The following is a 25035-nucleotide window of genomic DNA, read 5'->3' as shown; positions in this document are numbered from 1 at the left end:
TAGAGAGTCCGGCAGCGCAGCGGTGCAAGGAGTGGCGCCCATCATGCCGGTGCTGATGCCATATACCCCGGGTGGCCCATGGCTTCCAATGTATGAAGGTGAGCCTAATACCCTTGACGATTTCAGAGAAAAGATGCTGGCCCATTTTGACATGTTCCCTGTGGGTGAAGTTCAGCGTGTTAGTCTCCTGATGATGCAGTTAAGTGGCCATGCTAAGCGAGAAGTGACAGCATGGGCAGCTGATCTAAAAGGCACTGTTGAACGCATATTTGCTGGATTAAAAGCTACATTTGAAACCACGGCCAGCAGCAAAGCTAAAATACGATTCTTTAGTTGCAAACAAAAAGCTAATGAGGGCGTGAGAGACTTTGCCTTAAACCTGCAGGAAGCCCTTAAATCACTTACACTGGCTGAACCCATTTTTAACACCGGAGCGGATAAACTGCTAAGAGATCAATTTATTGAGGGACTCTACACCCCTTCTCACCGGGGGCATGTGAGCATGCTTGTTTTTAAGAACCCTGAATTGACATTTGCCCAATTAAAGGAGAGCGCTATACGTCTCCAGCTGGCAGAGGCACCTCGGGATCAGGATCCTGCGCAACCCATGGCAGAGGCACCTCAACAACAGGGAGTGCCAGTGACATCAGCTATGTCCGGGGCCATTGCTAAGCCCCTGGGGCCCAGTACTAATGAGGCTCTTCAACAAAAGCTTGACTCTTTAGCTGATGTTGTTGCTTCAATGGCTAAAACCATGCAGGAGATGAGAGGACACAAGATGGAGTTGGCAAACTGTAGAGAGGATGTTCCATGGATGAGACCCCGGAGATACCCGACATGGAGAGGACGACCCCGCGACCGCTACCAACCGGATGGACAACCCATTTGCCGCCGTTGCCAGCAGCCGGGCCACTTTGCACGAGATTGTGATTTAAACGGGAATCCCCTGGGAATGCGGGCCGCTTCGCAGGAATGAACTTTCAAGGCCCAACACCCTGGCACGACAGGTACATCGGAGGACGACCCATTATCCCTATCGTGCTGGACGGAATTCCCCTCAACGCTTTGCTGGACACAGGTTCCCAGATTTCATCTATACCGTATATCCTTTATAAGAGGTACTGGGCTGATGCAGATATTGATAAAGGGCCCTCTGATGTTGAACTAGATATATGGGCCAGTAATGGTAAGTTGGTACCGAAACTAGGATTCAGCGAGATGACCATAAAGATTGGTAAAGTAGAATTGCAGAAACAGGGTATAATTGTTGTTGATGTTGACCGGCTGAACTGTGAACCAACTGTATTGATAGGAATGAATGTGTTAGAGAACTGCTTTTCCGAAGTCATTTCTGTCTTACAGCAAATTGCTGAAACTACCCAATCCTGCCAGCAGAGAGTTCTCCGGAGGGAAATAAAAGTATTGATGTTAAGGCAACAGGTAGAAGTTGCAGGTGGAGAAATCGGCAGTGTGAGGGTAAGTGATCCAACGTCTATTGTAATCCCACCAAAAACAGAAATGCTGGTATGGTGTAGAGCAGCCATTGGTACTAAGGGACGAGATTATCAAGCCTTAATAGAACCAGTGTACACCGACAGCAGGCCCACTATACTCACAGCACGAGGGATAGTCGAGGTACACCGGGGACGAGTGCCGGTACGACTTTTGAACTGTGGAGAGGAAGAGGTCACTTTGCCAAGGTATGCTACAATGGCAAAGCTATATACTGTTGACAACAATGCCATCACAACCATTGAGCCCTTAGAACCAACCTGTCAGGTGGAAGGCAATGGCTCAGATGGAGAAATGGAGGATTGGTGCCAACAGCTACACGTGGGCATAAATTCAACACCTACCCATCAAAAACAAGGGGTGTATAGGCTAGTGACGGAATATGAACAAGTCTTCAGTAAACACCCATTGGACTTCGGACGGATAGAAGGGGTAGAACACACAATCCCCACAGGTGACCATCCCCCAATAAAAGAAAGATATAGACCCATACCGCCCGCTCACTATCAATGTGCAAAAGATATGCTGAGGGAAATGAAACAGGCCGGGGTAATAAGAGACAGCTGTAGCCCCTGGGCGGCCCCTCTAGTGATTGTCAAAAAAAAGGACGGAACCATGAGAATGTGCGTAGACTACCGGAAGATTAATAACATCACCCATAAAGACGCCTACCCCTTGCCTAGGATAGAAGAGTCCTTAACTGCTTTGAAATCTGCTAATTATTTTTCCACCTTAGACTTAACAAGCGGGTATTGGCAAGTCCCTGTGGCTGAGAGAGATAAGGAAAAGACGGCATTCACCACACCAATGGGTCTATGTGAATTTAATCGCATGCCGTTCGGACTCTGCAACGCATCCGGTACCTTCCAGCGGCTGATGGAATGCTGCCTCGGACACAAGAACTTCGAGACCGTCCTCCTGTACCTAGATGATGTGATCGTCTACTCAAAGACTTACGAACAACACTTAATAGACCTGGCAGAAGTGTTCGAAGCCTTATCCAGGTATGGCATGAAAGTCAAGCCATCCAAATGTCACCTTCTCAAGCCAAAGGTACAGTACCTGGGACACATCGTGAGTTCGGAGGGAGTAGCACCAGATCCCGAGAAAATAAGCGCCATAAGGGATTGGCCAAGACCTACCAGCGCAAAAGAAGTGAGACAATTCCTGGGATTGGTGGGTTACTATCGCAGATTTATAAAAGGATTTACCAAGTTGGCAGCACCCTTGCAAGACACCTTGGTAGGGCAGACGAAGAAACCTTCAAACCGAAACCCTCCTTTTCAGTGGAACGATGAAAGGGAAGACTCCTTTGAACAACTAAAGAAGGCACTAACCGGAGAAGAGGTTCTGGCATACCCAGATTACCATAAACCTTTCATCCTCTACACCGATGCCAGTAATGTGGGACTAGGAGCGGTGCTGTCACAAAAGCAAGAAGGTCGGGAGAAAGTCATCGCCTTTGCAAGTAGAAAGCTCCGGCCTACTGAAAGAAATTCAGAAAATTACAGCTCCTTCAAATTGGAACTACTGGCAGTAGTTTGGGCTGTGACGGAGCGTTTCAAACACTATCTGGCCGCTGCAGAATTTATTGTCTATACTGACAACAATCCGTTGACCCACCTGGACACAGCCAAATTAGGTGCGTTAGAACAGCGATGGATAGCCCGGTTATCTAATTACAACTTCATAATCAAGTATCGAGCAGGTCGCAAGAATGGAAATGCCGATGCCCTATCCCGGATGCCACACTTGAGAGATGTAGAAGAGGAAACGGGGGAGCTTGAAGAAATTGAACTACCAGCCTTCCATCGTCCCAAGGCAAAACATCATCAGTCAAGTACCTATCAGAAACAACAAGAGGTGAATTTTAATCCGTTAGCACACCATAGATGGGCTGACACCCAAGACAGCAATCCGGCTGTGAAGTTGGTGAAGGAACTGTTGACTGAGCAAAGTGCATATCCCTATGAGGATGCCCCAGAAGAGACGCATCAACTCTGGAAAGAGAGAGGCAAAATGTTCCTGTATCAAGGGAAGCTCTGTAGAAGATACACCAATCCGAAAACACATGAATTGGTTTGGCAGATTATTGTGCCTAAACAAGATGTGAAGATGGTCCTCGAAGCTTACCATAATGGTGCTGGTCACTTCGGTTGGAAAAAGTTAGAAGTACTTCTAAGAGAAAGATTTTATTGGGTCGGGATGAGAAAATCAATCGAACAGTGGTGCAGAAATTGTGGCCCGTGTAACCTCAGAAGAAACGATCAAAAGAACCAAAGAGCACCACTGCAGCCCATAATCACCAAGCAACCACTTGAACTTGTAGCCATGGACCACGTGAAGTTGACACCAAGCCGGTCCGGCTATGTCTATGCCTTGACCATCGTGGACCATTATTCACGTTTCTTGGTAGTAGTACCCGTAAAAGATCTGACAGCAAAAACAGCAGCCAAAGCGTTCCAAACGTACTTTTGTAGACCCCATGGATATCCGGAACAGGTTCTCACCGACCAAGGTACAGCCTTTGAATCAGAGATCTTCAGAGAATTCTGTAATATGTATGGTTGCAAAAAGATCCGGACGACGGCCTATCATCCACAAACAAACGGCTTATGCGAGAAGATGAACCATATTGTAATAGACCTACTAAAGACTTTACCTGAGACAGAAAGGAATCAATGGCCAGAGAAATTGCCTGACTTGGTGGATCTGTATAATCATGTCCCGGTGAGCTCCACCAACTGCACCCCAGCTTACCTTATGCGTGCAAGACCCGGCCAATTACCAATCGATCTAGAAATGGGAATTCTGAAACCAGACGCAGAAGTTCAAGACTCCAATTGGGATATCATACGGCAAAAGCAGTATCGCCAAGTGCAAGAGAGTGTGGAAAGAAGCCTTCAGCAAACTAGAGAAAGACAAGAGCGAACTTTCAACCAGAATGCTCTAGCGACCCCATTAAGACCGGGTGACCAAGTGCTCAAGAGAAATCGTCGAACCAATAAACTGGACAATCAGTGGGAAGCCGTACCCTACACAGTTTTACCAACAAGAGTGGATAATCCTAAAATGTGTCTCATTAGCAAAAACGGAGGCTTAACATCTGTACTAGTGTCAAGAGACAATCTTAAATTATGTCCGGAAGCATTGAAAGAGCCAGACGTTGTCCAGCCAGAACCAGAAGTTATTCAACCCATACAGGTTCAACCAGTAAAGGAAAAAGAAGAGGAAGTGTATCACACCTGTATAGGAGACTTTCCCAAAACCCTACTAACATACCATGGTGCAGTAGTGGTTCCCATGGTGGCCTTTTACCCAACACCGAACCCAATACCAGAAGTCCCAAGACAGGAAGAGGCTGACCCCGTACTACAGGAGGTTCCAGGCCAGGAAGAACAGATTCCTGGTCAGAGTAATCCCATTCACGGTGGACTTGCCAACTCCATAGTCGTGGAATTATCTTTAGCAGAGCGGGCAGATACTACATCCGCAGTAGACAGTAGTACACCACATGAAGAGACACCGCTATTACGTAGATCACAGCGTAGTACCCAGGGTCAATTACCGGCCAGGTATGCAGATTACCAACTATAAAGCTCATAATGTGAATTGTATATATGTTATGCCGTATATAGTTAAACAGAAAATGTAGTATAGTCATTGTTATCAGTCTGCAACGTTTAAGCCCAGTGCCTACAGAGACTTGTCTGTATGAACTTCTTGCATATTCTTGAACTTTTTATCAGCCCGGAGGCACTAAATCAAAGCTCCGGAAAGACTGCTTTTTGAACTTTGCTTTTTGCTCTTTTTGAACTTTCTTTAGACTTTATATTGATAACTCCGTTGGAAAAATGGAACTAAATTCCTGGACACTAAGTACAGTGCCTTTCCTAATACCTTCAAGGATAGAACTGTATTAATGGACGCTATTTGAAGTGACTTTTTACAGAACTCTATTTTTGTTTCCTTGAGTGGTTTTTGTAACTTTTCATTTTTAAGACTCTGTACATATTAATTGTTATTTCAAAATGTTATTGTCCCACAGTCCCGGAGTACTGTTCTTAACTAAGGGGGAATGTGGCACCCCTAGGGGTATTTGCCACAAAAATAGTTACTGACAGTAAGTACAAATACTAAAATAGCAAGACTGCACTACCACCTCCGGCCAGAAGGGGGAGCTCCAGAGACTCCCCTTGATCCATTCTGGTCTGAGAGAAGAAATGGCAGTTGGGCCAAGGAGCTGATAGTGAGAGGTCATACAGTTGAATCTCTAACAGCCCTGTGACTGTTACCAGGCCTAAATCACCGGCCTGAGGAGAAGAGGGATAGAGAAAAAGGACATTGTGAGAACCGGGTAGCATTAATCACTACCCAGAACAGGCGCAAAGACGGATACCGGATCCGTGGCTGTATTCATTATATATAATACAAAACGTGAGGTGATATCAGCTTCACTAGGGTTGGATGCAGCAACAGACACAGAGTTCAGCGGTACTCCCAGAGGGGGTAAACCGATAAAAGGACTCGGGTTGCCCGTCGAACCAGGACCCGGAGGGGACAGATTGGGCCGGCAGCCAGTTCACATACAGCAGCAGGGCCACACAGAAATTGCGCACAATAAGAGGCAAAGACCCCGGCAGGGTCAAAGTAACTCAGAGTTCCCATAGAGACTCCGGTGACAGGACTGGTTGTAAATCCTTTTATGTTAAAGTAAACTGGTTAAACGTTTCAGTGCCTCAGTCTTTCATTTGGACAATAGCCATCTATCCAGGATCGAGATCGTCACCGCTGGGAGAACCTGCTGCTGATCAAGTAAGTGCCTGTCCCCTCATGATACCCCTTACACTGTGCATTGCCTGAGGCCACAGCACCGGGTCAAGCCACCCGTGACATCCCCCTCAAGAGACAGACTCCATTGGTCCGGTGCTGGGTATCCCGGTCTCCTGGGCGTCACAATACCATCAACCTTCCCAATATGGCCACTTGTCCAGACCCAGTGCTGGAGGCTGGTACCAACCTGGTTTTGGACGACATGGCCATATTGGGGGGGGGGGGATTATGATGCAAGGCCTTATTTTCAACCTCATGAGGGCCATACTCAAAACCCTTATTTTAGCCAATACACAACTGGCCAATATGAGCAAGGGCATCATTTTGAGCAGGGGCAAACATCATACACACAGGATGATGGACAATTGGCACAACAGAGGCCACCTGACTAGGACCCGGAGCTTCCGCTATCACCTCCACCCAACTTACAGAAATCTGTAATAAGAATTGTTTTATGAAGAATCTTTTTTATTTTTGGTTGTAAACATGTTTTTGTTTGACTCTGCTGTGATAGCACTCTGTTATACTTAACTAACATAATGGGTTATGTCATGTTTTATGAAAAAGATAAACCATATGATATTAATATGGTGTTTAAAAACAAAAAAAGGCTTTTGCTATAATAAAAAAATATAGTCAAAAGTCAATTTCTGTTTGTTGGACAAATCATTACAACATCATACTTACAGTAATTACTTGGTTGATAAACATCTGTTACAAAAGTCAATGAAACACACATAGTTAAGTAATTTATGCATTTTTTTTCCAGAAAATATATATAGATATATATGAAAACATTACAACAAAGAAACAACATTATCTTGCCAGGGAGTAGCTCCCTGAGGAGAAACAAAATAATTAGCAAAAATATCCCTAATTTTTAGGCCAGAAAGGGGACGCCGCGGAGAAAGGACTTATAGTCTTTAGGCTAAAAGAAATGCGGTTGTGTGAACGAGCCCTTATAGTCCTTAGGCTAAAAGAAAAAAAGTTGTGTGAGCGAGCCCCTATAGTCCTTAGGCTAAAAGAAATGCGGTTGTGTGAGCGAGCCCCTATAGTCCTTAGGCTAAAAGAAATAAAGTTGTGTGAGCGAGCCCCTATAGTCCTTAGGCTAAAAGAAATATGGTTGTGTGAGCGAGCCCCTATAGTCTTTAGGCTAAAAGAAATACGGTTGTGTGAACGAGCCCCTATAGTCTTTAGGCTAAAAGATACGGTTGTGTGAACGAGCCCCTATAGTCTTTAGGCTAAAAGAAATGCGGTTGTGTGAACGAGCCCTTATAGTCCTTAGGCTAAAAGAAATAAAGTTGTATGAGCGAGCCCCTATAGTCCTTAGGCTAAAAGAAATATGGTTGTGTGAGCGAGCCCCTATAGTCCTTAGGCTAAAAGAAATAAAGTTGTGTGAACGAGCCCCTATAGTCTTTAGGCTAAAAGAAATGCGGTTGTGTGAACGAGCCCTTATAGTCCTTAGGCTAAAAGATACGGTTGTGTGAACGAGCCCTTATAGTCCTTAGGCTAAAAGAAATAAAGTTGTGTGAGCGAGCCCCTATAGTCCTTAGGCTAAAAGAAATATGGTTGTGTGAGCGAGCCCCTATAGTCCTTAGGCTAAAAGAAATAAAGTTGTGTGAACGAGCCCTTATAGTCTTTAGGCTAAAAGAAATGCGGTTGTGTGAACGAGCCCTTATAGTCCTTAGGCTAAAAGATACGGTTGTGTGAACGAGCCCTTATAGTCTTTAGGCTAAAAGAAATGCGGTTGTGTGAACGAGCCCTTATAGTCCTTAGGCTAAAAGATACGGTTGTGTGAACGAGCCCTTATAGTCCTTAGGCTAAAAGATACGGTTGTGTGAACGAGCCCTTATAGTCTTTAGGCTAAAAGAAATGCGGTTGTGTGAACGAGCCCTTATAGTCCTTAGGCTAAAAGATACGGTTGTGTGAACGAGCCCTTATAGTCCTTAGGCTAAAAGATACGGTTGTGTGAACGAGCCCTTATAGTCCTTAGGCTAAAAGATACGGTTGTGTGAACGAGCCCTTATAGTCTTTAGGCTAAAAGAAATACGGTTGTGTGAACAAGCCCTTATAGTCCTTAGGCTAAAAGAAATACAGTTGTGTGAGTGAGCCCCTATAGTCCTTAGGCTATAAGAAATGCGGTTGTGTGAAAACACCCCCTATAGTCCTTAGGCTAAAAGAAACTGGTTCATGTGGACTGAAACCAAACAGGAGTCTCTTTTAGGAGTTAAGGATTGAACAACACAGGGGGGGCAATTTGGATAATGTGTCAGGTGCACACTTCTCTAAGGAACGCTTGGTGGTCTCTCCAGTGATTAAACACGGGAATGCGAATGTCAAAAAATGCAAGCGAAACTAAAACAAAATTACATTTCCCAGGGAAACCAACTTAAAATTCAATAGGAAAACACCACTGTTAATTTAGTTAAAGATTGTAAGTATCTTCCAACGGTTTGGAACAGAGTGTTTCAGTCTCCACTCGCTATCAGCATTACAGGAAACCCATTAAAGTTGTGCGCCTCCTCCAATTTCAAGCATCTATAAACTTAGACAATGGGACAACTGAGAGAGAATCACCCAAGCTCATCACAGTTTCTATGTTAACAGCAGGACTAACAAACACAGAGTGGATCCCATGCCGGGCAATGTAATGTCCTCCCACTCAGTGCCAGCTAGTCCTGACTATACCGGCCCATGTGTGGCCGCTGAATCATCACTTCTGCCAGGAGACAGCGGAATAAGTCACCGGAACGTTCGCAATCACGTTTCTCAGATGTGTGCTACATCGCCCAGCAGTTTAGTAATCACAGCAACGTCCAAGATGTCATTACGCTTCCCAGCTTACCCGATTCTCCTTTTTATCATCCATCTTTCATCAACTGACTGTTTGCTATTTACAATTTATAACAAAATAATAAGGCAAATAATAAAAATGTTTTTATTGGCCCATAATTGATCCAAATTATTAAAATCAATATCGGTTGATAAAACAACTTGGTTGCCGTTAAAGCCCCGACTTGGGTCTCTATGGAATTTCTTCAGACCTCAGAATGTAAAATGTAAAGCCCCTCCTTAGGGTCCATTTAGACACCACCGCTGATCGGCGGTCTTTTGAATATTTACACAGATAGCCCAGAACAAATGATGCACACCGAGCTAGACCGCTCAGTACGCGTGGGTTGCCATTTTTCTCAGCAGAGTCCAATTTACATAGGGTGATCTATCCCTGAGTACGATGATCTTCTATGGCGGATAAAAGATCATTTCAGCGGTTAGGCTACGTTCACATTTGCGTTGTTGTGTGTTGTGTCGGCGACGCAACGCACAACGCATGCAAAAACACATTGTTTTGTGACGCATGCGTCCTTTTTTGGCCGATTTTGGATGCAAAAAAAATGCAACTTGCTGCGTCCTCTGCGCCCTGACGCTTGCGCCGAAAAAGACGCATGCGTCACAAAACGCAAGACAACGCATGTCCATGCGCCCCCATGTTAAATATAGGGGTGCATGACGCATGCGTTGCCGCGGTTGCGCCTGACGCACCGCTAATGTGAACGTAGCCTTAGCAAGTATTTTGCTCATTCACCAAGTGATCGGCAGCCTGTTTACACCGCAAGATAGTCACGAAACAATCGTTTTTCATAACGATTACCGTATCTTTCAGTGTAAATGTCCCATTAGTTTTGTATTGCCACAGTGCTACAAATTAGGTCATTTCTCATTATTTACATTATATACTGTATAATGTGTGCTACAAATTGATATAATTTGCATTTACAGTTTTTGCAATGGTGACGATCAGAGTTGAGCAAAAAGATATTCGGGACCCTTGTCGAGAAGCTACATCAGTAGTCCATGGCAGTGGTTCCATGTTTCTTAGGGCTTGTTCACATGTACCGTTTTTGGTGCTTTTTTTCCTGCTTAAAAAGTGCAGCGTTTTACATTAGCAGTAAAACAAATGAGATTCCTTAGATCTCATTTCCACCATGCTTTTTTTTTAGTCTTGCGTTTTTTTGGAGCTAGGGTGTGTTTTTTATAAATTCTCAGGATGTCAAAGTTGCATGAAAAACTCATCAAAAATCCATGTAATGTGCGCAGACTTTTTCTTGTCATTACATTGTTTTTCGTGTTGAAAAAAAACAAAAAGCTGCAAAAAAGCACTATGTGAACACATCCTAACAAGAGCTTAGAAACTGAAAAAAAAATGGTTCTCCACATTTTTGTACTACAAAACAGGTTGGAGTCCTGGGAAAACGGAATCTATCACGTGGATGGTTTCACTAATGTCAAATCTAACTATAGAGAAGAATATGAAAAGTGCAAAATCCGTCGTCTAGGTGAGACATTCGTGGGTCATGAGATTCACAGCTGGCTGCTATAAAAGGCGGAGAACTTCTGGCTCCACCACAAATCATTTCGTTAATTTGATGGCACTTCTCACATGTGAGGAATGACCCAGCTATTTGACGTAAGATTTATTGCTCTCTCCTGGTGCAGGATTAGGGAATTTTGATAATTTATGACTAACATGCCTGATAAACGCTACTGGAAAATCAAGTAGCCGTAAGAAATGGAATATTAGAGCACGTCAACCGTTGGAGATTATCGCGTAAGCTTCTCAAATCTAACATTTTGTCATTAAACCACCTGGGAAATGAGAAAGGAAGAAGCGTCATCTTCATCTAGGCTAAGTCATGCTCTACCTCCGAGCTACATCGGACTAATGAAGAAGCTATTAATACCTTCTGGGCCTAGGAGGCCTGCCGCTAATTACAAGGTTTAACAGGACTGTAGGACTTCACTGATACCAGATGCAAAATGAATCAAAATACGGTAAATGTTTAACCGGTAAACGAAGTCTTGGTACGCTGAGCAAGAATACGTTGGACGAGCTCGGGGTATTTGTCTGACATTACTTTACCGTTGTGTGCCAGCTAAATATTACAACATGTCTAGATGCGTCCATCAGCCGGTCTATGTGCTTCTGAACTGAGACTCATCGGCGGACATGGAGGAACAGAGCCGGAGTCAACAGACAACCCCGAGCGGGAAGGGCAAGGAGGCCGCCGGCGAGCAGCGCGACCCTGTGAAGGACAAGAAGGAGGAGCAGGAACTGTCTGAAGAAGACAAGCAACTACAAGATGAACTTGAAATGAACATGTTTAGAGTTAGAAGAAAGCAGTTTTTCTGGAAACACTTGACTTTTTGGTATTGCAGCTCATCCCTCTTCAAGAACCAATACGTTGGGACCTCGTTGACTTCATTTTCACGATGGTGTCAGAGGTCAGACCACTACCGATCATAATGTTATAGCAAGTCCTAATCACATTTCAAAATATTAAAAGATGGAAAAAAACTCCTTAATTATAGGGGTTATTCAGGTTTGGGGCTCAAGCCTGCAAGACTTGCCGGGATCTGGCGGTCATGGGAGTACAAGTGTGCAATTTGCCTACTTCCAGCCATATTCCGACTAGTATTGAGCGAGGCCATGCACGACTAGTTGGCACAAGGCCAAATGTATGCACATTTCAGAACCCTGACACTGTGCTCACTGCATCTACAGTTCTCAACATTGCCTATTTCTTGTTGTCGTCAGAGCTGAGAAATACAGGCAGATACTTATTTATCTTGTAATACCATCAAGGAGGTGTCATTGGTTCTCCAAATTTATTCTGCAGCAGGACAACAGCCCTAAACACCTGGCCAATGTCAGTGTAAAGAAGAAGAAAGAGTCCTGGAAGTGATGATCCGGCCCCACAGAGCCCTGATCTCATCATCCAGTCTGTATGGGATTATATAAAGAGACAGAAGGATTTGCACAGATGAAATCCACAGAAGATCTGTGGTTAGTCCTCCAAGATGTTTGGATCAATCTCTGTGCTAGATTCCTTCAAAAACTTTCCTAGAAAAGTTCTTGATTGCTGTCATTTACGCCCCCAGACTGCCATGTGATATACCAGGTCTAATACCGCTACATTACTCTGTAATATCTGCGAGCACACCCATTGCCCTTGTGCTTGGCCCGGCAGGGTGATGACTATTTGTCGTGGTTGTATATATGCTAGGCGCACTGACCACAGCTGTGATTCATGTTAATCTGTTGGATTCATCTGCTTGGTCCAGTAAGTGGAGCCGCGTCACGTTTCTTTGTATTCAGCTCTCTTATCACTTGGCTGCTTTTCACTTTACCCTTCTGGTATCATTGACATTGTACATGAATGTTATTTTTCCCTGACTTCCCTTATTCTTGCTATTATCTCGCCAAACATTCCAGGAACTTGATTCACAAGGCATATCAAGATTCGGCTGGAATAAACGGTGATTTCTGTCCATTTTAAGGTTGCACATCCTTGTACAAGGTCCATCTAACAGGAGTCTGGTTTCTGCTGATGTTTCACGGTCAAGAACCATAAATCTTTGTGAGATCGAGGTTTGCACTGGTTGCCATAAAGCATTGTTCTTCCAGTCCTCACACATAGGGAACTGAAGACATGTCTGACGGTAATGTAAGGAATCCTGGTTACTTCAGTTAGTGTTAGTATGGTAGCCTGTGATAATACGCCAATACTTCCAAAGGGTCATAGAAAATTGGACAAGTTAAGCTTTAAAAGAAGTTAGTGGCCTAATTCAGTATAGGAACTTTGATTAGATCTTGATCCTGCTCCACAGGTTACAGGCGTGGTGTAAAATTTCTAACCAAAATTGTCTAGCCTGATGAAGGGTCCTGCGTAGTCTCGGAAGCTTGCAATTTGTTACCATATTTTCAGTTAGCCATTAAAAGGTACCAACCACTGAGGACTCTCAATTCTAAATATTTTTCTAACCAAAATTGAACATTTTTTTGTTAGAGGCATGGTTTTCAGCTGCCAACGCCGATCTGAAGATGCAACAATGACCGGACTGGTAGTGGTGAGCAGTGGCGTATTCAGGGGGGGCAGCCGGGGCAGGTGCCCCGGGGCGCAGCCGACAGGGGGGAGCCAGCGGGCCGCCTCATGATGCGGCGGTCCAAGGAGGCTCCTCGTCGGTGGCATTCTGCCGCCCCCACACTGAGATAGTCCTGTTCTCTGGGTGGGACCGCACTTGTCCCGCAACAGAGCCCCTCCACCGCAGAGAGCCGCACACCACAACTATGGCTGTAGCTGCTCTGTGCGCACAGGACCTGGTCACAGGAGGGGAGGAGTCAGGAGTCACATGATGAAGGGCCTCCGTGTAGTGCAGGACTCTGCTGGTTGTCGTGGTGCTCGACGAGCTTTTGTGTGTGGTCAGGAGGGGTTTGTGTGGATGTAGCAGAGCCGTGTGTGTACGAAGTGTACGGAGTGGAGCCGTGTGTGCAAGGTGTATGGAGCAGAGCCGTGTGTCTATGAGGTGTACAGAGCGGAGCCGGGTGTGTATGAGGTGTACAGAGCGGAGCCATGTGTGTACGAGGTGTACAGAGCGGAGCCGTGTGTACGAGATGTACAGAGCGGAGCCATGTGTGTACGAGGTGTACAGAGCGGAGCCGTGTGTTCGAGGTGTACAGAGCGGAGCCGTGTGTGTACGAGATGTACGGAGCGGAGCCGTGTGTGTACGAGGTGTACGGAGCGGAGCCGCATGTGTACAAGGTGTACGGAGTGGAGCCGTGTGAGTACGAGGTGTATGGAGCAGAGCCGCGTGAGTACGAGGTGTATGGAGCGGAGCCGCGTGTGTACGAGGTGTTCGGAGCTCAGCCACTTGTGTAGGAGTAACTAGGTGTGGCATTATACTGTATGCAATATGTGTGTGTGTTTGTGCGTGCATGCGTAGCGCTGCAGGTGAATGTGCAGAGACGTAAATGGTTTTGTGTGTGTGTGTACGGGGAGGAGAGGCAAGGGCAATGATGGGGCTGACGGGGAGAGGGCAATAATTGGGATGGAGGGGGAGGAGGCAATGATGGAGGTGGAATGGGCAATGATGGGGGTGGGGGGGCAATGATGGAGGTGGAAATTGGAATGGGCAATGATGGAGGTGGAAATTGGAATGGGCAATGATGGTGGTGGGGGGAGAATGCAATGATGGTGGGGAGGAGGAAATCATGGAGGTGGTGGAAAGGGCAATAATAAGGGGGGAAGAAATGATGGAGGTGGTAGAATGGACAAGGATGGTGATGGCGGCGGAAAGGACAATGATGATGGTGGTGGAAAGGGCAATGATGGGGATGGTGGGGGAAGAGAAAATGATGGATATGGTGGAAAAGGCAAAGGAGGAAATGATGGTGGTGGAATGGGCAATGATGCGAGTGCTGGGGAAGGAGGAAATGATGGAGGTTGTGGAATAGGAAATTATGGGGTGGTGGGGGAGAAAGCAATGATAGTGGTGGTGGAGAAGGCAAAGATGGCGGTGGTGAAGAGAGCAATGATGGGGTGGGGTAGAGGAAAATAATGGGCATATATGAGTAAACAGTACAGGAGAATGGGGGCATGTATGAGGAAACAACAGTACTAGGGAATTGGGGGCATGTATGAGGAAACAGTACTGGGAATAGGGGGCATGTATGAGGAAACAGTACTGGGAAATGGGGGGCATGTATGAGTTAACAGTACAGGAGTATGAGGGGCATGTATGAGGAAACAACAGTACTGGGGAATTGGGGGCATGTATGAGGAAACAGTACTGGGAATAGGGGGCATATCTGAGGAAACAGTACTGGGGAATGGGGGGCATATCTGAGGAAACAGTATGGGGGATGGGTGCAGACAGTATGAGGAGTGAACGGGGGAATGTATGTGGACATAGTATGAGTAGCGATGTGAAAAATGTATGTGGACAGAGTACGGGGAGTAAGGGTGATGGGATGTGTGCAGACACAATGGGGAGTCAGGTGAGCAGGCAGTATAGAAAGTGAGGGGGTAAATATATGAGGAGACAGTATGGTGAACAGGGGGATGTGGGAGGAGACAGTATGAGGAAGGCGGGGAATAGTGTGAGGAGACAGTATGGGGGGAGAAAAGTGAGTGGGCACAGAATAGAAACTGAGTAGTGGGGGCGTAGCATGGGGGGGAGAGTGTAAGGGCACAGCCAGGAGGGGACAGTATACCAAGGAGGGGGAGTGTAATGAGAGAGTACAGTATAAATACTGGGCCCTATAGATGGAGACACAGTATGAGAGGACAGTGTGAAGAGGGGGCCGGTATGGAAAGGAGAGGTCAGAGTGAAGAGCATTTACCATAAGAGGGACAGTGTGGGGGTCATATTTTGTGCAGACAATATAGTGAGGGGCAATTTTTTATTCAGGAGCATTTTAATGACACTTGTATCTTTAAGGGCATCATGTGGAGATTTTCTGCAAAAGAGTGGAGAAGATGGAAGTCTGCAGAGACGGCTGTGGATGAGAAAACTAATCATTGGATCTGGACAAGATGAAAAGAAGAACGGCTCCAGAGACGACGTCATCTATAAGGTACCTGGATGTAAATGTTATTTGTTATACTGACTAACTCTCATGTTTTTATTTATGTTAGTAGAATTAAAGGAGTTGTTCAGGTTTGTAATGAGTCTGCAGTCATTCTTTGTGACTGCAGACTTCTGACTTCTCACAGTGCGCACTGCACGCTGTCAGGATTCTCTCGCGCTGGCGATTTACATACATGCCGTCACGTGCTGACTAGACATGTGTGGCCTCCTTCAATGAAAATGAACTGAGCGAGGCCGGGCACGTCTAGTCAGAATCTGGTCAGAAGTATATAAATCACATGCTTGTGCTGACATGACCGTCCACCGGCAAGGGAGAATCCTAAAAGTGTGCAGTGCATGAGTTGTGAGAATTCAGAAGCTGCGATGTCAGGATTCTGCTCTGCAGGTTCCAGTAGTCGTCACATGGACACTTCACTCATATGCGATTTTCATACTTATGCTCCTGTGACATCGAGATTCTCTTCTGCGTCTCTCAGTTTTTCACTGAATATTGAGAGCATTAGGGAGAGGAGCTCGTGGGTACATGACTAAGTGTGAAAATCGCATATGTCCTGGGGGGGGCACCAAAATGAATTCTTGCCCCGGATGCCAGAAACCCTAGATACACCTCTGGTGGAGAGGAGCAAAGGGGTATAAGTATTTTTTTTTTATTTTTCACATGATCCCAATTTATCATTTGCGTTTACTTTTCTTTCTTTGTCTTGTGGTATTCGCTGAAATTTATTGCGACAAGCTCATCAATATGTCACACACTGAAAAAAGGGCTTTTTCCCTGTCACTTATTTTGATGAAAACTTCGCAACTTTTCAAACTGTCGCCAAATATGCAACTTTCCAAATTTGCAAGATTTTTAAAAGTCACTATTGATGAATAAGGCAAAAACATCTGAATTCACTAAACAACACCCAAAAAACTAAAAAACAAAAAAACAGGCGAGCACATAGACTTAAAAAAAGGCTGAAATGGAATTATGAGATGAGCGCAAACCAAAAAATGGGCAAAACGCACTAAATTTGACAAAAATCAGGCACAAAGTCAATGGTGATTTTTTTTTTCTTTTTGGTTTTAAAGGATACAGTAAATCTACATCCTACTTATTTATTTCAGCCTTAACATGTTCCTGTTGTTTCCTGAATAACAAACTTCATTAATAAGAAACTTTATCAGCACAAACAGAGCAATTCACAAAACAGGTTAGTACAACCTTTCCTTGTTAAGCATGATATCGCATAATAGAGGAAATGGAATAAGATCCAACAAACACGACTTTATCAACTAACCCGCAGTGAAACTTATGTGCAATCTTCGATAAACTAGGTAAATAATGAAATAGTAAATTATATAAAGAAAGGAAATCTCTCAGCAAAAAAAAAAATGTATGCATGTGTGAACGTTTAACTGGAAGTGCAGCTACAGGAAGAAAATGAAGTTCTATTCTCCCTGTAGCCGCTCGCTTCCAGTCCTCGGGGGCGGTGAGCAGTCAGTGCTCAGCACACAGTGAGCAGTCTGTAGTCACTCACTCTGGTCCTCGACTTGACATCCTGATTTGCAATTTGTATGGTTCACACGTTGCATAAAATATTATGAGCCCAGTGCATCAAAGCATTCACGTTAGAATTCAGGCATAAAAGCTTTGAAAAGTCTCAAAATTTAGGTGCAACTCGAAGCTGTGCCAAAATTTTGCAACTGCTGGCATCTTCACGCCAATTTTTCCCAACTTCACCAAAATGGTTGGAGCTTAGACAAGGGCATGACGAGCAGCGTCGTTCACTACATCACAAATGGACTAGAGTAAGATTTGTAGATAGGCGCTCATGGAGGTGTACACCACCCGTCCGGCGCTCTTCATTCATGAAGAGACATAGACTCTTCATGAATCAGGAGCGTCTGACTCCAGCCCATCTCCCCATCACGAACAACGCCGGCCTTGATAAATCATGCCCTATGTCTATTACTTGCTTAAGATTAAAGGTAAACTCCATGAAACAGACAAAATTATGGTAAGTATCCTACAGATGCTCTAAGCTGGAGTCTCCTCTGGTTTCACCACGCTTTGTCTGGAGCCATCTGAAGAAGCCTGGGGTAATGTTTAGCAACTCCAGATGTCACCAACAAGGGACACACACATGTGATTGCTAACGTTTTGGTATAGTATGTGTTTACCGAGGATCTAGGCGAAGATCCAGCTGAAGACATCTCGCATACTTCAAGTTCTCAGACAACCAATGTGCCAGTGCATAAGGTCAATTTTCCACACTGACCAACAATCTGCGTGGACAGTATCACAGCATGTGTGGTCCGATCTCTGGACCAGACTAGGTCCAGCTCCTGCCCTTACCAATATGCAGCCGAGCAGATGGAGCTAGTCATGCCGCAATATGCAGAAGCAACTTTCATGCATTTTCTGACCCCAGCCTAACACTACCTACTAATCTTCCCTTTAATGACTGCCAGTATAATGCTATATCAACAAAAATACAGTAACTTAAAAGGTTTTTTCACAAGATAGTAAGGTATCCCCTTACTACAGGATAAATTATTAATTTCTGGTGGTCCGTGCATTGGTATCCCCAGCAATCCCGAAAATGAGGCTCTACAGATCCAGGTCTGAATGGAGAGGAGCATGTTTTTTCCTCCAGCCCTATAGACAGCGAATGGAGTGGAACTACGCATTATTGGGCCTCAACTCAGACCAGGGGTCCATGAGGTAAGGGGGCCACTATAACCTCCAAAACAAGTGGAATTGAGTATTACGATGAGCAGTTGGGCTGCAAAGGGCCCATATATTGTTCTTCTCCTGATTGTGGTGTCCACCAGGACATTTTTGAGGTCACGGGGACACCAATGGTCAGACCTTCAGCAATCAGTGAGTTATCCACCATACTATGGATAGGGAATAAATTACAATATAGGAAAGACCTCGTTAACTATCCTCTAACAAGCTGGTTATGTTTTAATATCAGATGATACATTTCCAGTAACGTCGATCAACATCATCATATCTCCTATCAGAAGTATTGTAAAAGGCCAAAACAATAAGCACAGAAAGCAAAAACCTAAATAAGTCCAACGCTAACCCAAAACCAAGATCCTTCAACCTTCCAAGAAGCTGACATTTCATAATTGTGACGGCGAGAGATGTAGAAATCGATTTGAGGTTTGCTGTAGACACTTCAGACCATTAATGAAGACGAGAACGTCCCATTCTTAAGACCGGACCCCTCTATCTGTGTAGCAGCATGGCACATTGCTTCCCAGAAAGTATCTGCACCCTCGGTTCTTGATACTCACCACATGCAAGTCTTTTATGTGGTCTCCTTTCAGTCTGGAATCCGGCAATCAAGTGTTTGGATGAAGAGCAGACAAAGTATTAATCCCCCTCCTCCTGGTGGCCAGCCCTCTAACAAGTGGAGGAGCGAGAGAACCCACCCTCCAAAGAGAGAGAAAGCGGTGAGCAGGGCAGGGGCTCACAGGAGGAGCTGTGGCCAAAGTGAATCAGCCCCATCCAGTGCCTCCTGCTCCTACAAGGTGCTCCTCAGAGAATACACAGTGTCCTAACTTTCGTAACCACAGTCGTAGAGCGGAGATGATCACCTAGCCCAAATCATAGTGATGGTACAACGGCAGGTCGAACTACTGTATCGAAAGCTAAAGCTCTAAAGCAATGTTCCCCAACTCCGGTCCTCAAGAGGTCATGTTTTCAGGATTTCCTTAGTATTGCACAGGTGATAATTGCATCACCTACACAGGCAATAATTCCATCACCTGTGTAATACTAAGGAAATCCTGAAAACATGACCTGTTGGTGGCTCTTGAGGACCGAAGTTGGGGAACACTGCTCTAAAGGGTTAAACGATCACTCCCGACCAACTTTGCCTGTACGAATTCGTCTCTCTAAAGATCACGAAAACCTTTTCGAAACCCAAATACGCAGCCATAGAGACTTTAGCTGGTCACCAAGAAAGCGTAAGATTGCCCTTTCTCATGTACAGCACCATGGAATTAATGGCGCTATATAAACAAATAATAATAATCATCATTGGACTTTTGCAGAATCCGGACGTCCATCTAATGTGTATCGGTTCCCGACAAGGGGTGATGAGAAAAATAGAGATCCAAAAATTGGATTTCAACTGCCGGATTTTTTAAAAAGAGGAATGTGTCATCAGAAAATGAAATATTTTTCAACCGGCGTATATAAAAAAAAATGCTTTTTTTTTCCATATCAGGATGTTTATTAAAAAACAAAACTTATAATCATGCAATTTTCATACTGGCCGCTAGGGATTTTTGTTAAGACTTATACTTTCTGCCCTTTCAGGAGGAGTTTTCAGCAGGCTCAATATCATCAGAGACAGGATTACAATAACTGCTGAAACCTCTATATACAGCTGATGGCACAGGATCGAGCAATCACAATAGGTGATGTCATAGCTCACCTGCTCCCCCTTCCTCCACAATGACTTTTGCACACACTCATCAGAGGCTTCAATACAATAGATAGGATTGGTCTCTGTTCATTGTGGCTAATGTACGTGTGCATTTCTGTAGACAAAGGGAAGCTATGAGCCTATAAAAGCCCCAGTGGTCAGCGTGAAGAGTGCAAGATTTATATTTTGCTGTTTTTAAAAAAAAAAAAGATTATGGTGTGGAAAAAAAATAGCAAATTAAAAAAAAATATACTCCCAACACAAAAATCTGATTTAAAGGAAAACTGTCATAAGATTCATGCTGCTTGATCCACAGGCAGCAGGAATCAGAGCCTGGTTTAGTGATTGCTTTATTCTAAAATCCTCATTCTGTACATTGTAGGTGCAGCTGCTTTGTGCTGCAGAACAGTTAGTAATCTGTGCCGCGGGTGAAAACCGCCTTCTTGAGTGCTCTCAACTGATTTTTGTGGTCATAAATCTGCTTATTACAGCCTTGAAAAACACAGATAAAGGTGTTACAAACTCACAGACCTTGCTCACCGACGAGTCTTAGGGCTCATTTACATGTCTGACATTTCCATGTACTAGAAAATCAGAGCGATTACTCTGATCAGTCATTGATCAGCGCGTAGTCCGAGTGTTATCCGTTTTTTCTTACATGCAGAAATAAAATTAAAAAATTCCACCGTCTCCATTCTATCAGTCTACGAAAATCAGGCTGCACTCAGATGCCATCCGAGCGCCGTCGAATTTATTCATGGACCATCTGACTTGCATTTCGGATTTTAATCCAACCCTACGATCAAAATCAGACGTCTTTGATATTTTCCATGTACTACTCGATCCGAGGAAAAAAAAAATTGGACAGGTACACAGCCCGATAATAGGAATGAATGCCGTGGATAGCACTCGTACGTGGAAATCGGATGTGTCATTCTACAGGAGAGCAGCACAAATTGTAACAAAAGGGAAACTGGTTGGTTTGGGTTACAGGCACTTTTTTAAAAAGTTTTTGTTGGTATCTACATTACAAAGCTTGATAGGGTTTATACCCATTAAAACCAAGGTAACTGGTCTAGTCTAGCCTGACTGGTAACATTTAAGGTCAGTTCATGCTAAATACCGCAATACTGCTTTGTAGCCTTTAATAGATAACGAGTCCCACTGGGGCACTTTTTGCTTTACTCAATTGCATGTGTTTTGGGATAAAACTCATTGTTGTAAGTGGGTCTGAGCCGCACAGAGCAGAAAGTGCAGAAGCTCTGAAGGCCCCGTACACATTAGACTAATGTTTTAGAGAAATCCATAGTTGAAATTGTATGCAAGTGCAGTGGGTGAGCGCTGCACTTACATCTCTCCCGCCTCTCTGTCTTTTCCTCTTCTGCAGCCTGCCTCCTGTCTCTGACTGGTCACTAAAACATGCCTCGCATGTCAATCAGAGACAGGAGGTAGTGGGCACGACATAGAGAAAAATGGCAGGAGAGCTGTGGATATAGAGAAAAATGGCAGGAGAGCTGTAGATATAGAGAAAAATGGCAGGAGAGCTGTAGATATAGAGAAAAATGGCAGGAGAGCTGTAAGTGCAGCGCCCGCTTACTGCACTGGCAGCTCGTTAGCATACAATTTCAACTATGGATTTCTCTAAAACAGCAAAATGAATTTCCTCAAGAAAGATAAAGATTTAATAAGCATTTCAGTGCCTTTATACACATGTCATTCATTTATGGTCTAAAATCATGATGACAGGTTCCCTTTAAAATCCATTTTCCCATTGATAACCTGGTCAGCAGTCATTTTCAAGGAAATATTTTGCATACCCCATTGATGACATCACGTAAGGGGAGAACGATCCTCCAGAATATCTGCAGACTAACGAGCATTGCTTAATACTTACATTATTAAGTACACCAAGCCCCGTTTCCAACCATTAGCTCAGTGACTCAGAGTCAGGAGAGAATTTATGGGAAACCAAGGACGTGATGGTTTCACTCTAAACATAACTGGCGGCAATAAACGTATCATCATCACACTTGGCGATATCACAGCAGCCAGGTGTTAATTCTGACTCCTTCATTGATGGCGACGATCAGTCCTGCATTATAGCATTGGATTATTTTTGGCGCACCAAGCTGTTTTTATTGATACAACTTTGGGGTATATATGATCTTTTGATCGCACGTTATTGCACTTTATTGCAAAGTGATTGCGGCGATTAAAAAAAATATTTCTGGCTTTTTGATTTTTTTTATGATACGTCTTTTACCGATTGGATGAATTCTTTTTATATTTTGCAAGATCGGGCAAATGTGTGTATTTAAAAAAAAAAAAAAAATTATTGTTTTATTTTGAATGGGGCAAAAGGGGGGTGATTTGAACTTTTTTATTTTTTTATTTTTTTTAAATATTTTTAATAACATTTTTTTCCCACTTTTTTCTTGTTTCAATAGTCTAGGAGACTTGAGGCTGCGATCTTCTGATAACTTAGAGATTGACAGCGGCATTTAACATGTTAACAGCCGCAGGTGGATCGTGATTCCATCCTCGGCTGTTAGGGGCACATGACAGCTGATCAAATCATGTGGCGGAAAAAATGGGAGCTCAGCGTCCAAGCCCGCAATAATGGGAATCTGTTATCAGATTTTTGCTACCCCATCTTGGTGCCGCATGATATAGGGACAGAGACCCTGATTACAGTGATGTGTCACTTACTGGGCTGCCTTCTTCAGTTTTGATAAAATCACAGTTTGCTCTGCTGCAGATCTAGCAGTTCTCTGAATGCCGAGCCCTTTATAACCCCGCCCACATCCCTGATTGGCAGATTTCTGTGTGCACTGTGCACTGGCAGACAGCTGCCAATCAGTGTGGGTGTGGGTGGGGTTACACAGGGCTCATGATTAGAGAGGACTACACGGCCGCAGGTTTACTAGTCCTCTAGTGATAATTTCCTGCTGATGAAATAATGATTTTTTTCACAACTGCAGCAAACAGCCTAGTAAGTGACACATCGCTGGAATCAGGGTCCCTGGCCTTACCTGATGCTGTCTCAGATTAAGTGGCAAAAACCTGGTGACTGATTCCCATTACAAAAGACCAAATCGACACCCTTGTTTTACCTGTAGCAAATAAATAAAGGGTTATCCCCCCACCCAAAAAAAAAAAATATATATATTTTTTGGGGATTTTGAAAAGGTATTTCACACTGCATCTCATACATGTCAGAGGGCTATAATACGTTCTGTAGGTTCATAAATTATAGTTTGTAAGTAGAACAGGTTCAATATCTGTATCTGATGAGCTGTAAATGATTTCTACTCTGGTAATAAGTGCAGGGTCTACTATTCAACTTATTTGTTAATGATATACAAGACAATATTAAAGGGAATCTGTCCCCAGTTTTTTTTCCACCTAATCTGAGCATGATGTAGAGACAGAGACCCTGATTCCAGCAATGTATCACTTACTGGGCTGCTTGCTGTAGTTTTGGTAAAACTCTGCTGCAATGTAGTCCTCAATATTCATGAGCTCTGTATAACCCCGCCCCCATCACTGATTGGCAGCTGTCTGCTTAATCACGCCGTACACAGTAACCAGCCAATCAGTGGTGTGGGCGGGGTTATGCAGAGATCATCATTCAGAGAACGGCTAGATCTGCTGCACATAAAGCAGTGATTGTATCAAAAAGACAGCAAGCAGCCCAGTAAGTGACACATCACTGGAATCCGGGTATCTGCCCCTACATTATGCTGCTCTCAGATGGGGTAGTAAAAACCTGGTGACAGATTCCATTTAATATTGTTATTTCTATGTTTGCAGACACAAAGCAATATAATATAGTCGCTGTAAGTTGTAGATCATAGGCGAAATAAGAGTTTGCAATGTTAATCAGCTGCCTCTAAAGCCAGTAGGGTTACGTTATGTACCAACTTCTACCTGTCTGAACCAATTTTTGTTTTTGCTCTTTTTAATTTTTTGCTTTTTTTTACCTGCTCTTTCAATAACCAGGTCTTTTTTTTTTACTTATGGACAACACATAGCCTTATGAGGTCTTGTTTATTGCAGGGCAAGTTGTAGTTGTTAATTCGACCGTACACTTCGCCATATAATGTGCTGGAAAATAGGAGAAAAAAAATCCAAGTTGGGTGAAATTGTGAAATATTTCACCATTGTTTGTTAGGTTTTATTTTCACAGTGTTAATTGTGCAATGAAAATAAACCTGGCAACATGATTCTTCGGTTTAGTACAATTTGCGATTACTGTGATACCAAGCTTGTAGGGTTTTTTTTTATATTTTAGTGGTTAAAAATAATCGGAACTTCATGAAAAAAAATGTTGGTTTTGCCATTTTTGGGACCCATTATTATTTTTATCTTTTTTTTTCCGTTCTGCTGCCTGACTAATAGCCTCTACGCCGTGTGATTTTAGGCAAAGAAGTTATCAGTCAAGCAGAAGAAGGTGGCTCTGGGCAGGAAATAGAGCTGGAGTGACGAAGGCTTCAGATCTACACATAGTCCTTAAGCCTAATTTGCATATCAATTCAAACGCTGATTTCGTAGTAACGGAGGAACGGACCGGCCATGTAAAGATATTACTGGACTTGTCTATGCAAGAGCTACATGGACATATAGATAGTTTAGGGGGTAAATCCTGCTGACAGATTCCCTTTAAGTGGTTAAACAGCAGTGGATCAGGTGCTGATTGTATCACTCAGCTGTCTCCTGTCTTGTGTGGAGCTCATGGTGCAAAAATAGTGATTGTCTGTTTGTTAGGGTTGCAGCCGCGGGGACTCGAACATATTTTTCGGGCACGCCGAAGTCACTCGGTTAGCACCCG

The 25035-nt window shown here is 44.0% G+C and overlaps 1 protein-coding gene across 1 annotated transcript in view; it reads right to left on the bottom strand.

Annotated features, from left to right (window-relative positions):
- The window catches only part of LOC138651269 (G-protein coupled receptor family C group 5 member C-like), a 33057-nt gene extending 13944 nt beyond the window's left edge, over positions 1-19113 (bottom strand). The window contains exon 1 of the mRNA XM_069741336.1: positions 19066-19113. The gene's annotated coding sequence lies outside the window, so the exon portion shown is untranslated. The remainder of the gene's footprint in view (positions 1-19065) is intronic.
- Between the last annotated feature and the right edge of the window lie 5922 nt (positions 19114-25035).

Source organism: Ranitomeya imitator, chromosome 10 (assembly GCF_032444005.1).
Source record: "Ranitomeya imitator isolate aRanImi1 chromosome 10, aRanImi1.pri, whole genome shotgun sequence".
NCBI classification, from domain to species: domain Eukaryota; kingdom Metazoa; phylum Chordata; class Amphibia; order Anura; family Dendrobatidae; genus Ranitomeya; species Ranitomeya imitator.
The sequence above is the reverse complement of the archived record's forward strand: the minus strand, read 5'-3'. Positions and strand labels throughout refer to the sequence as shown.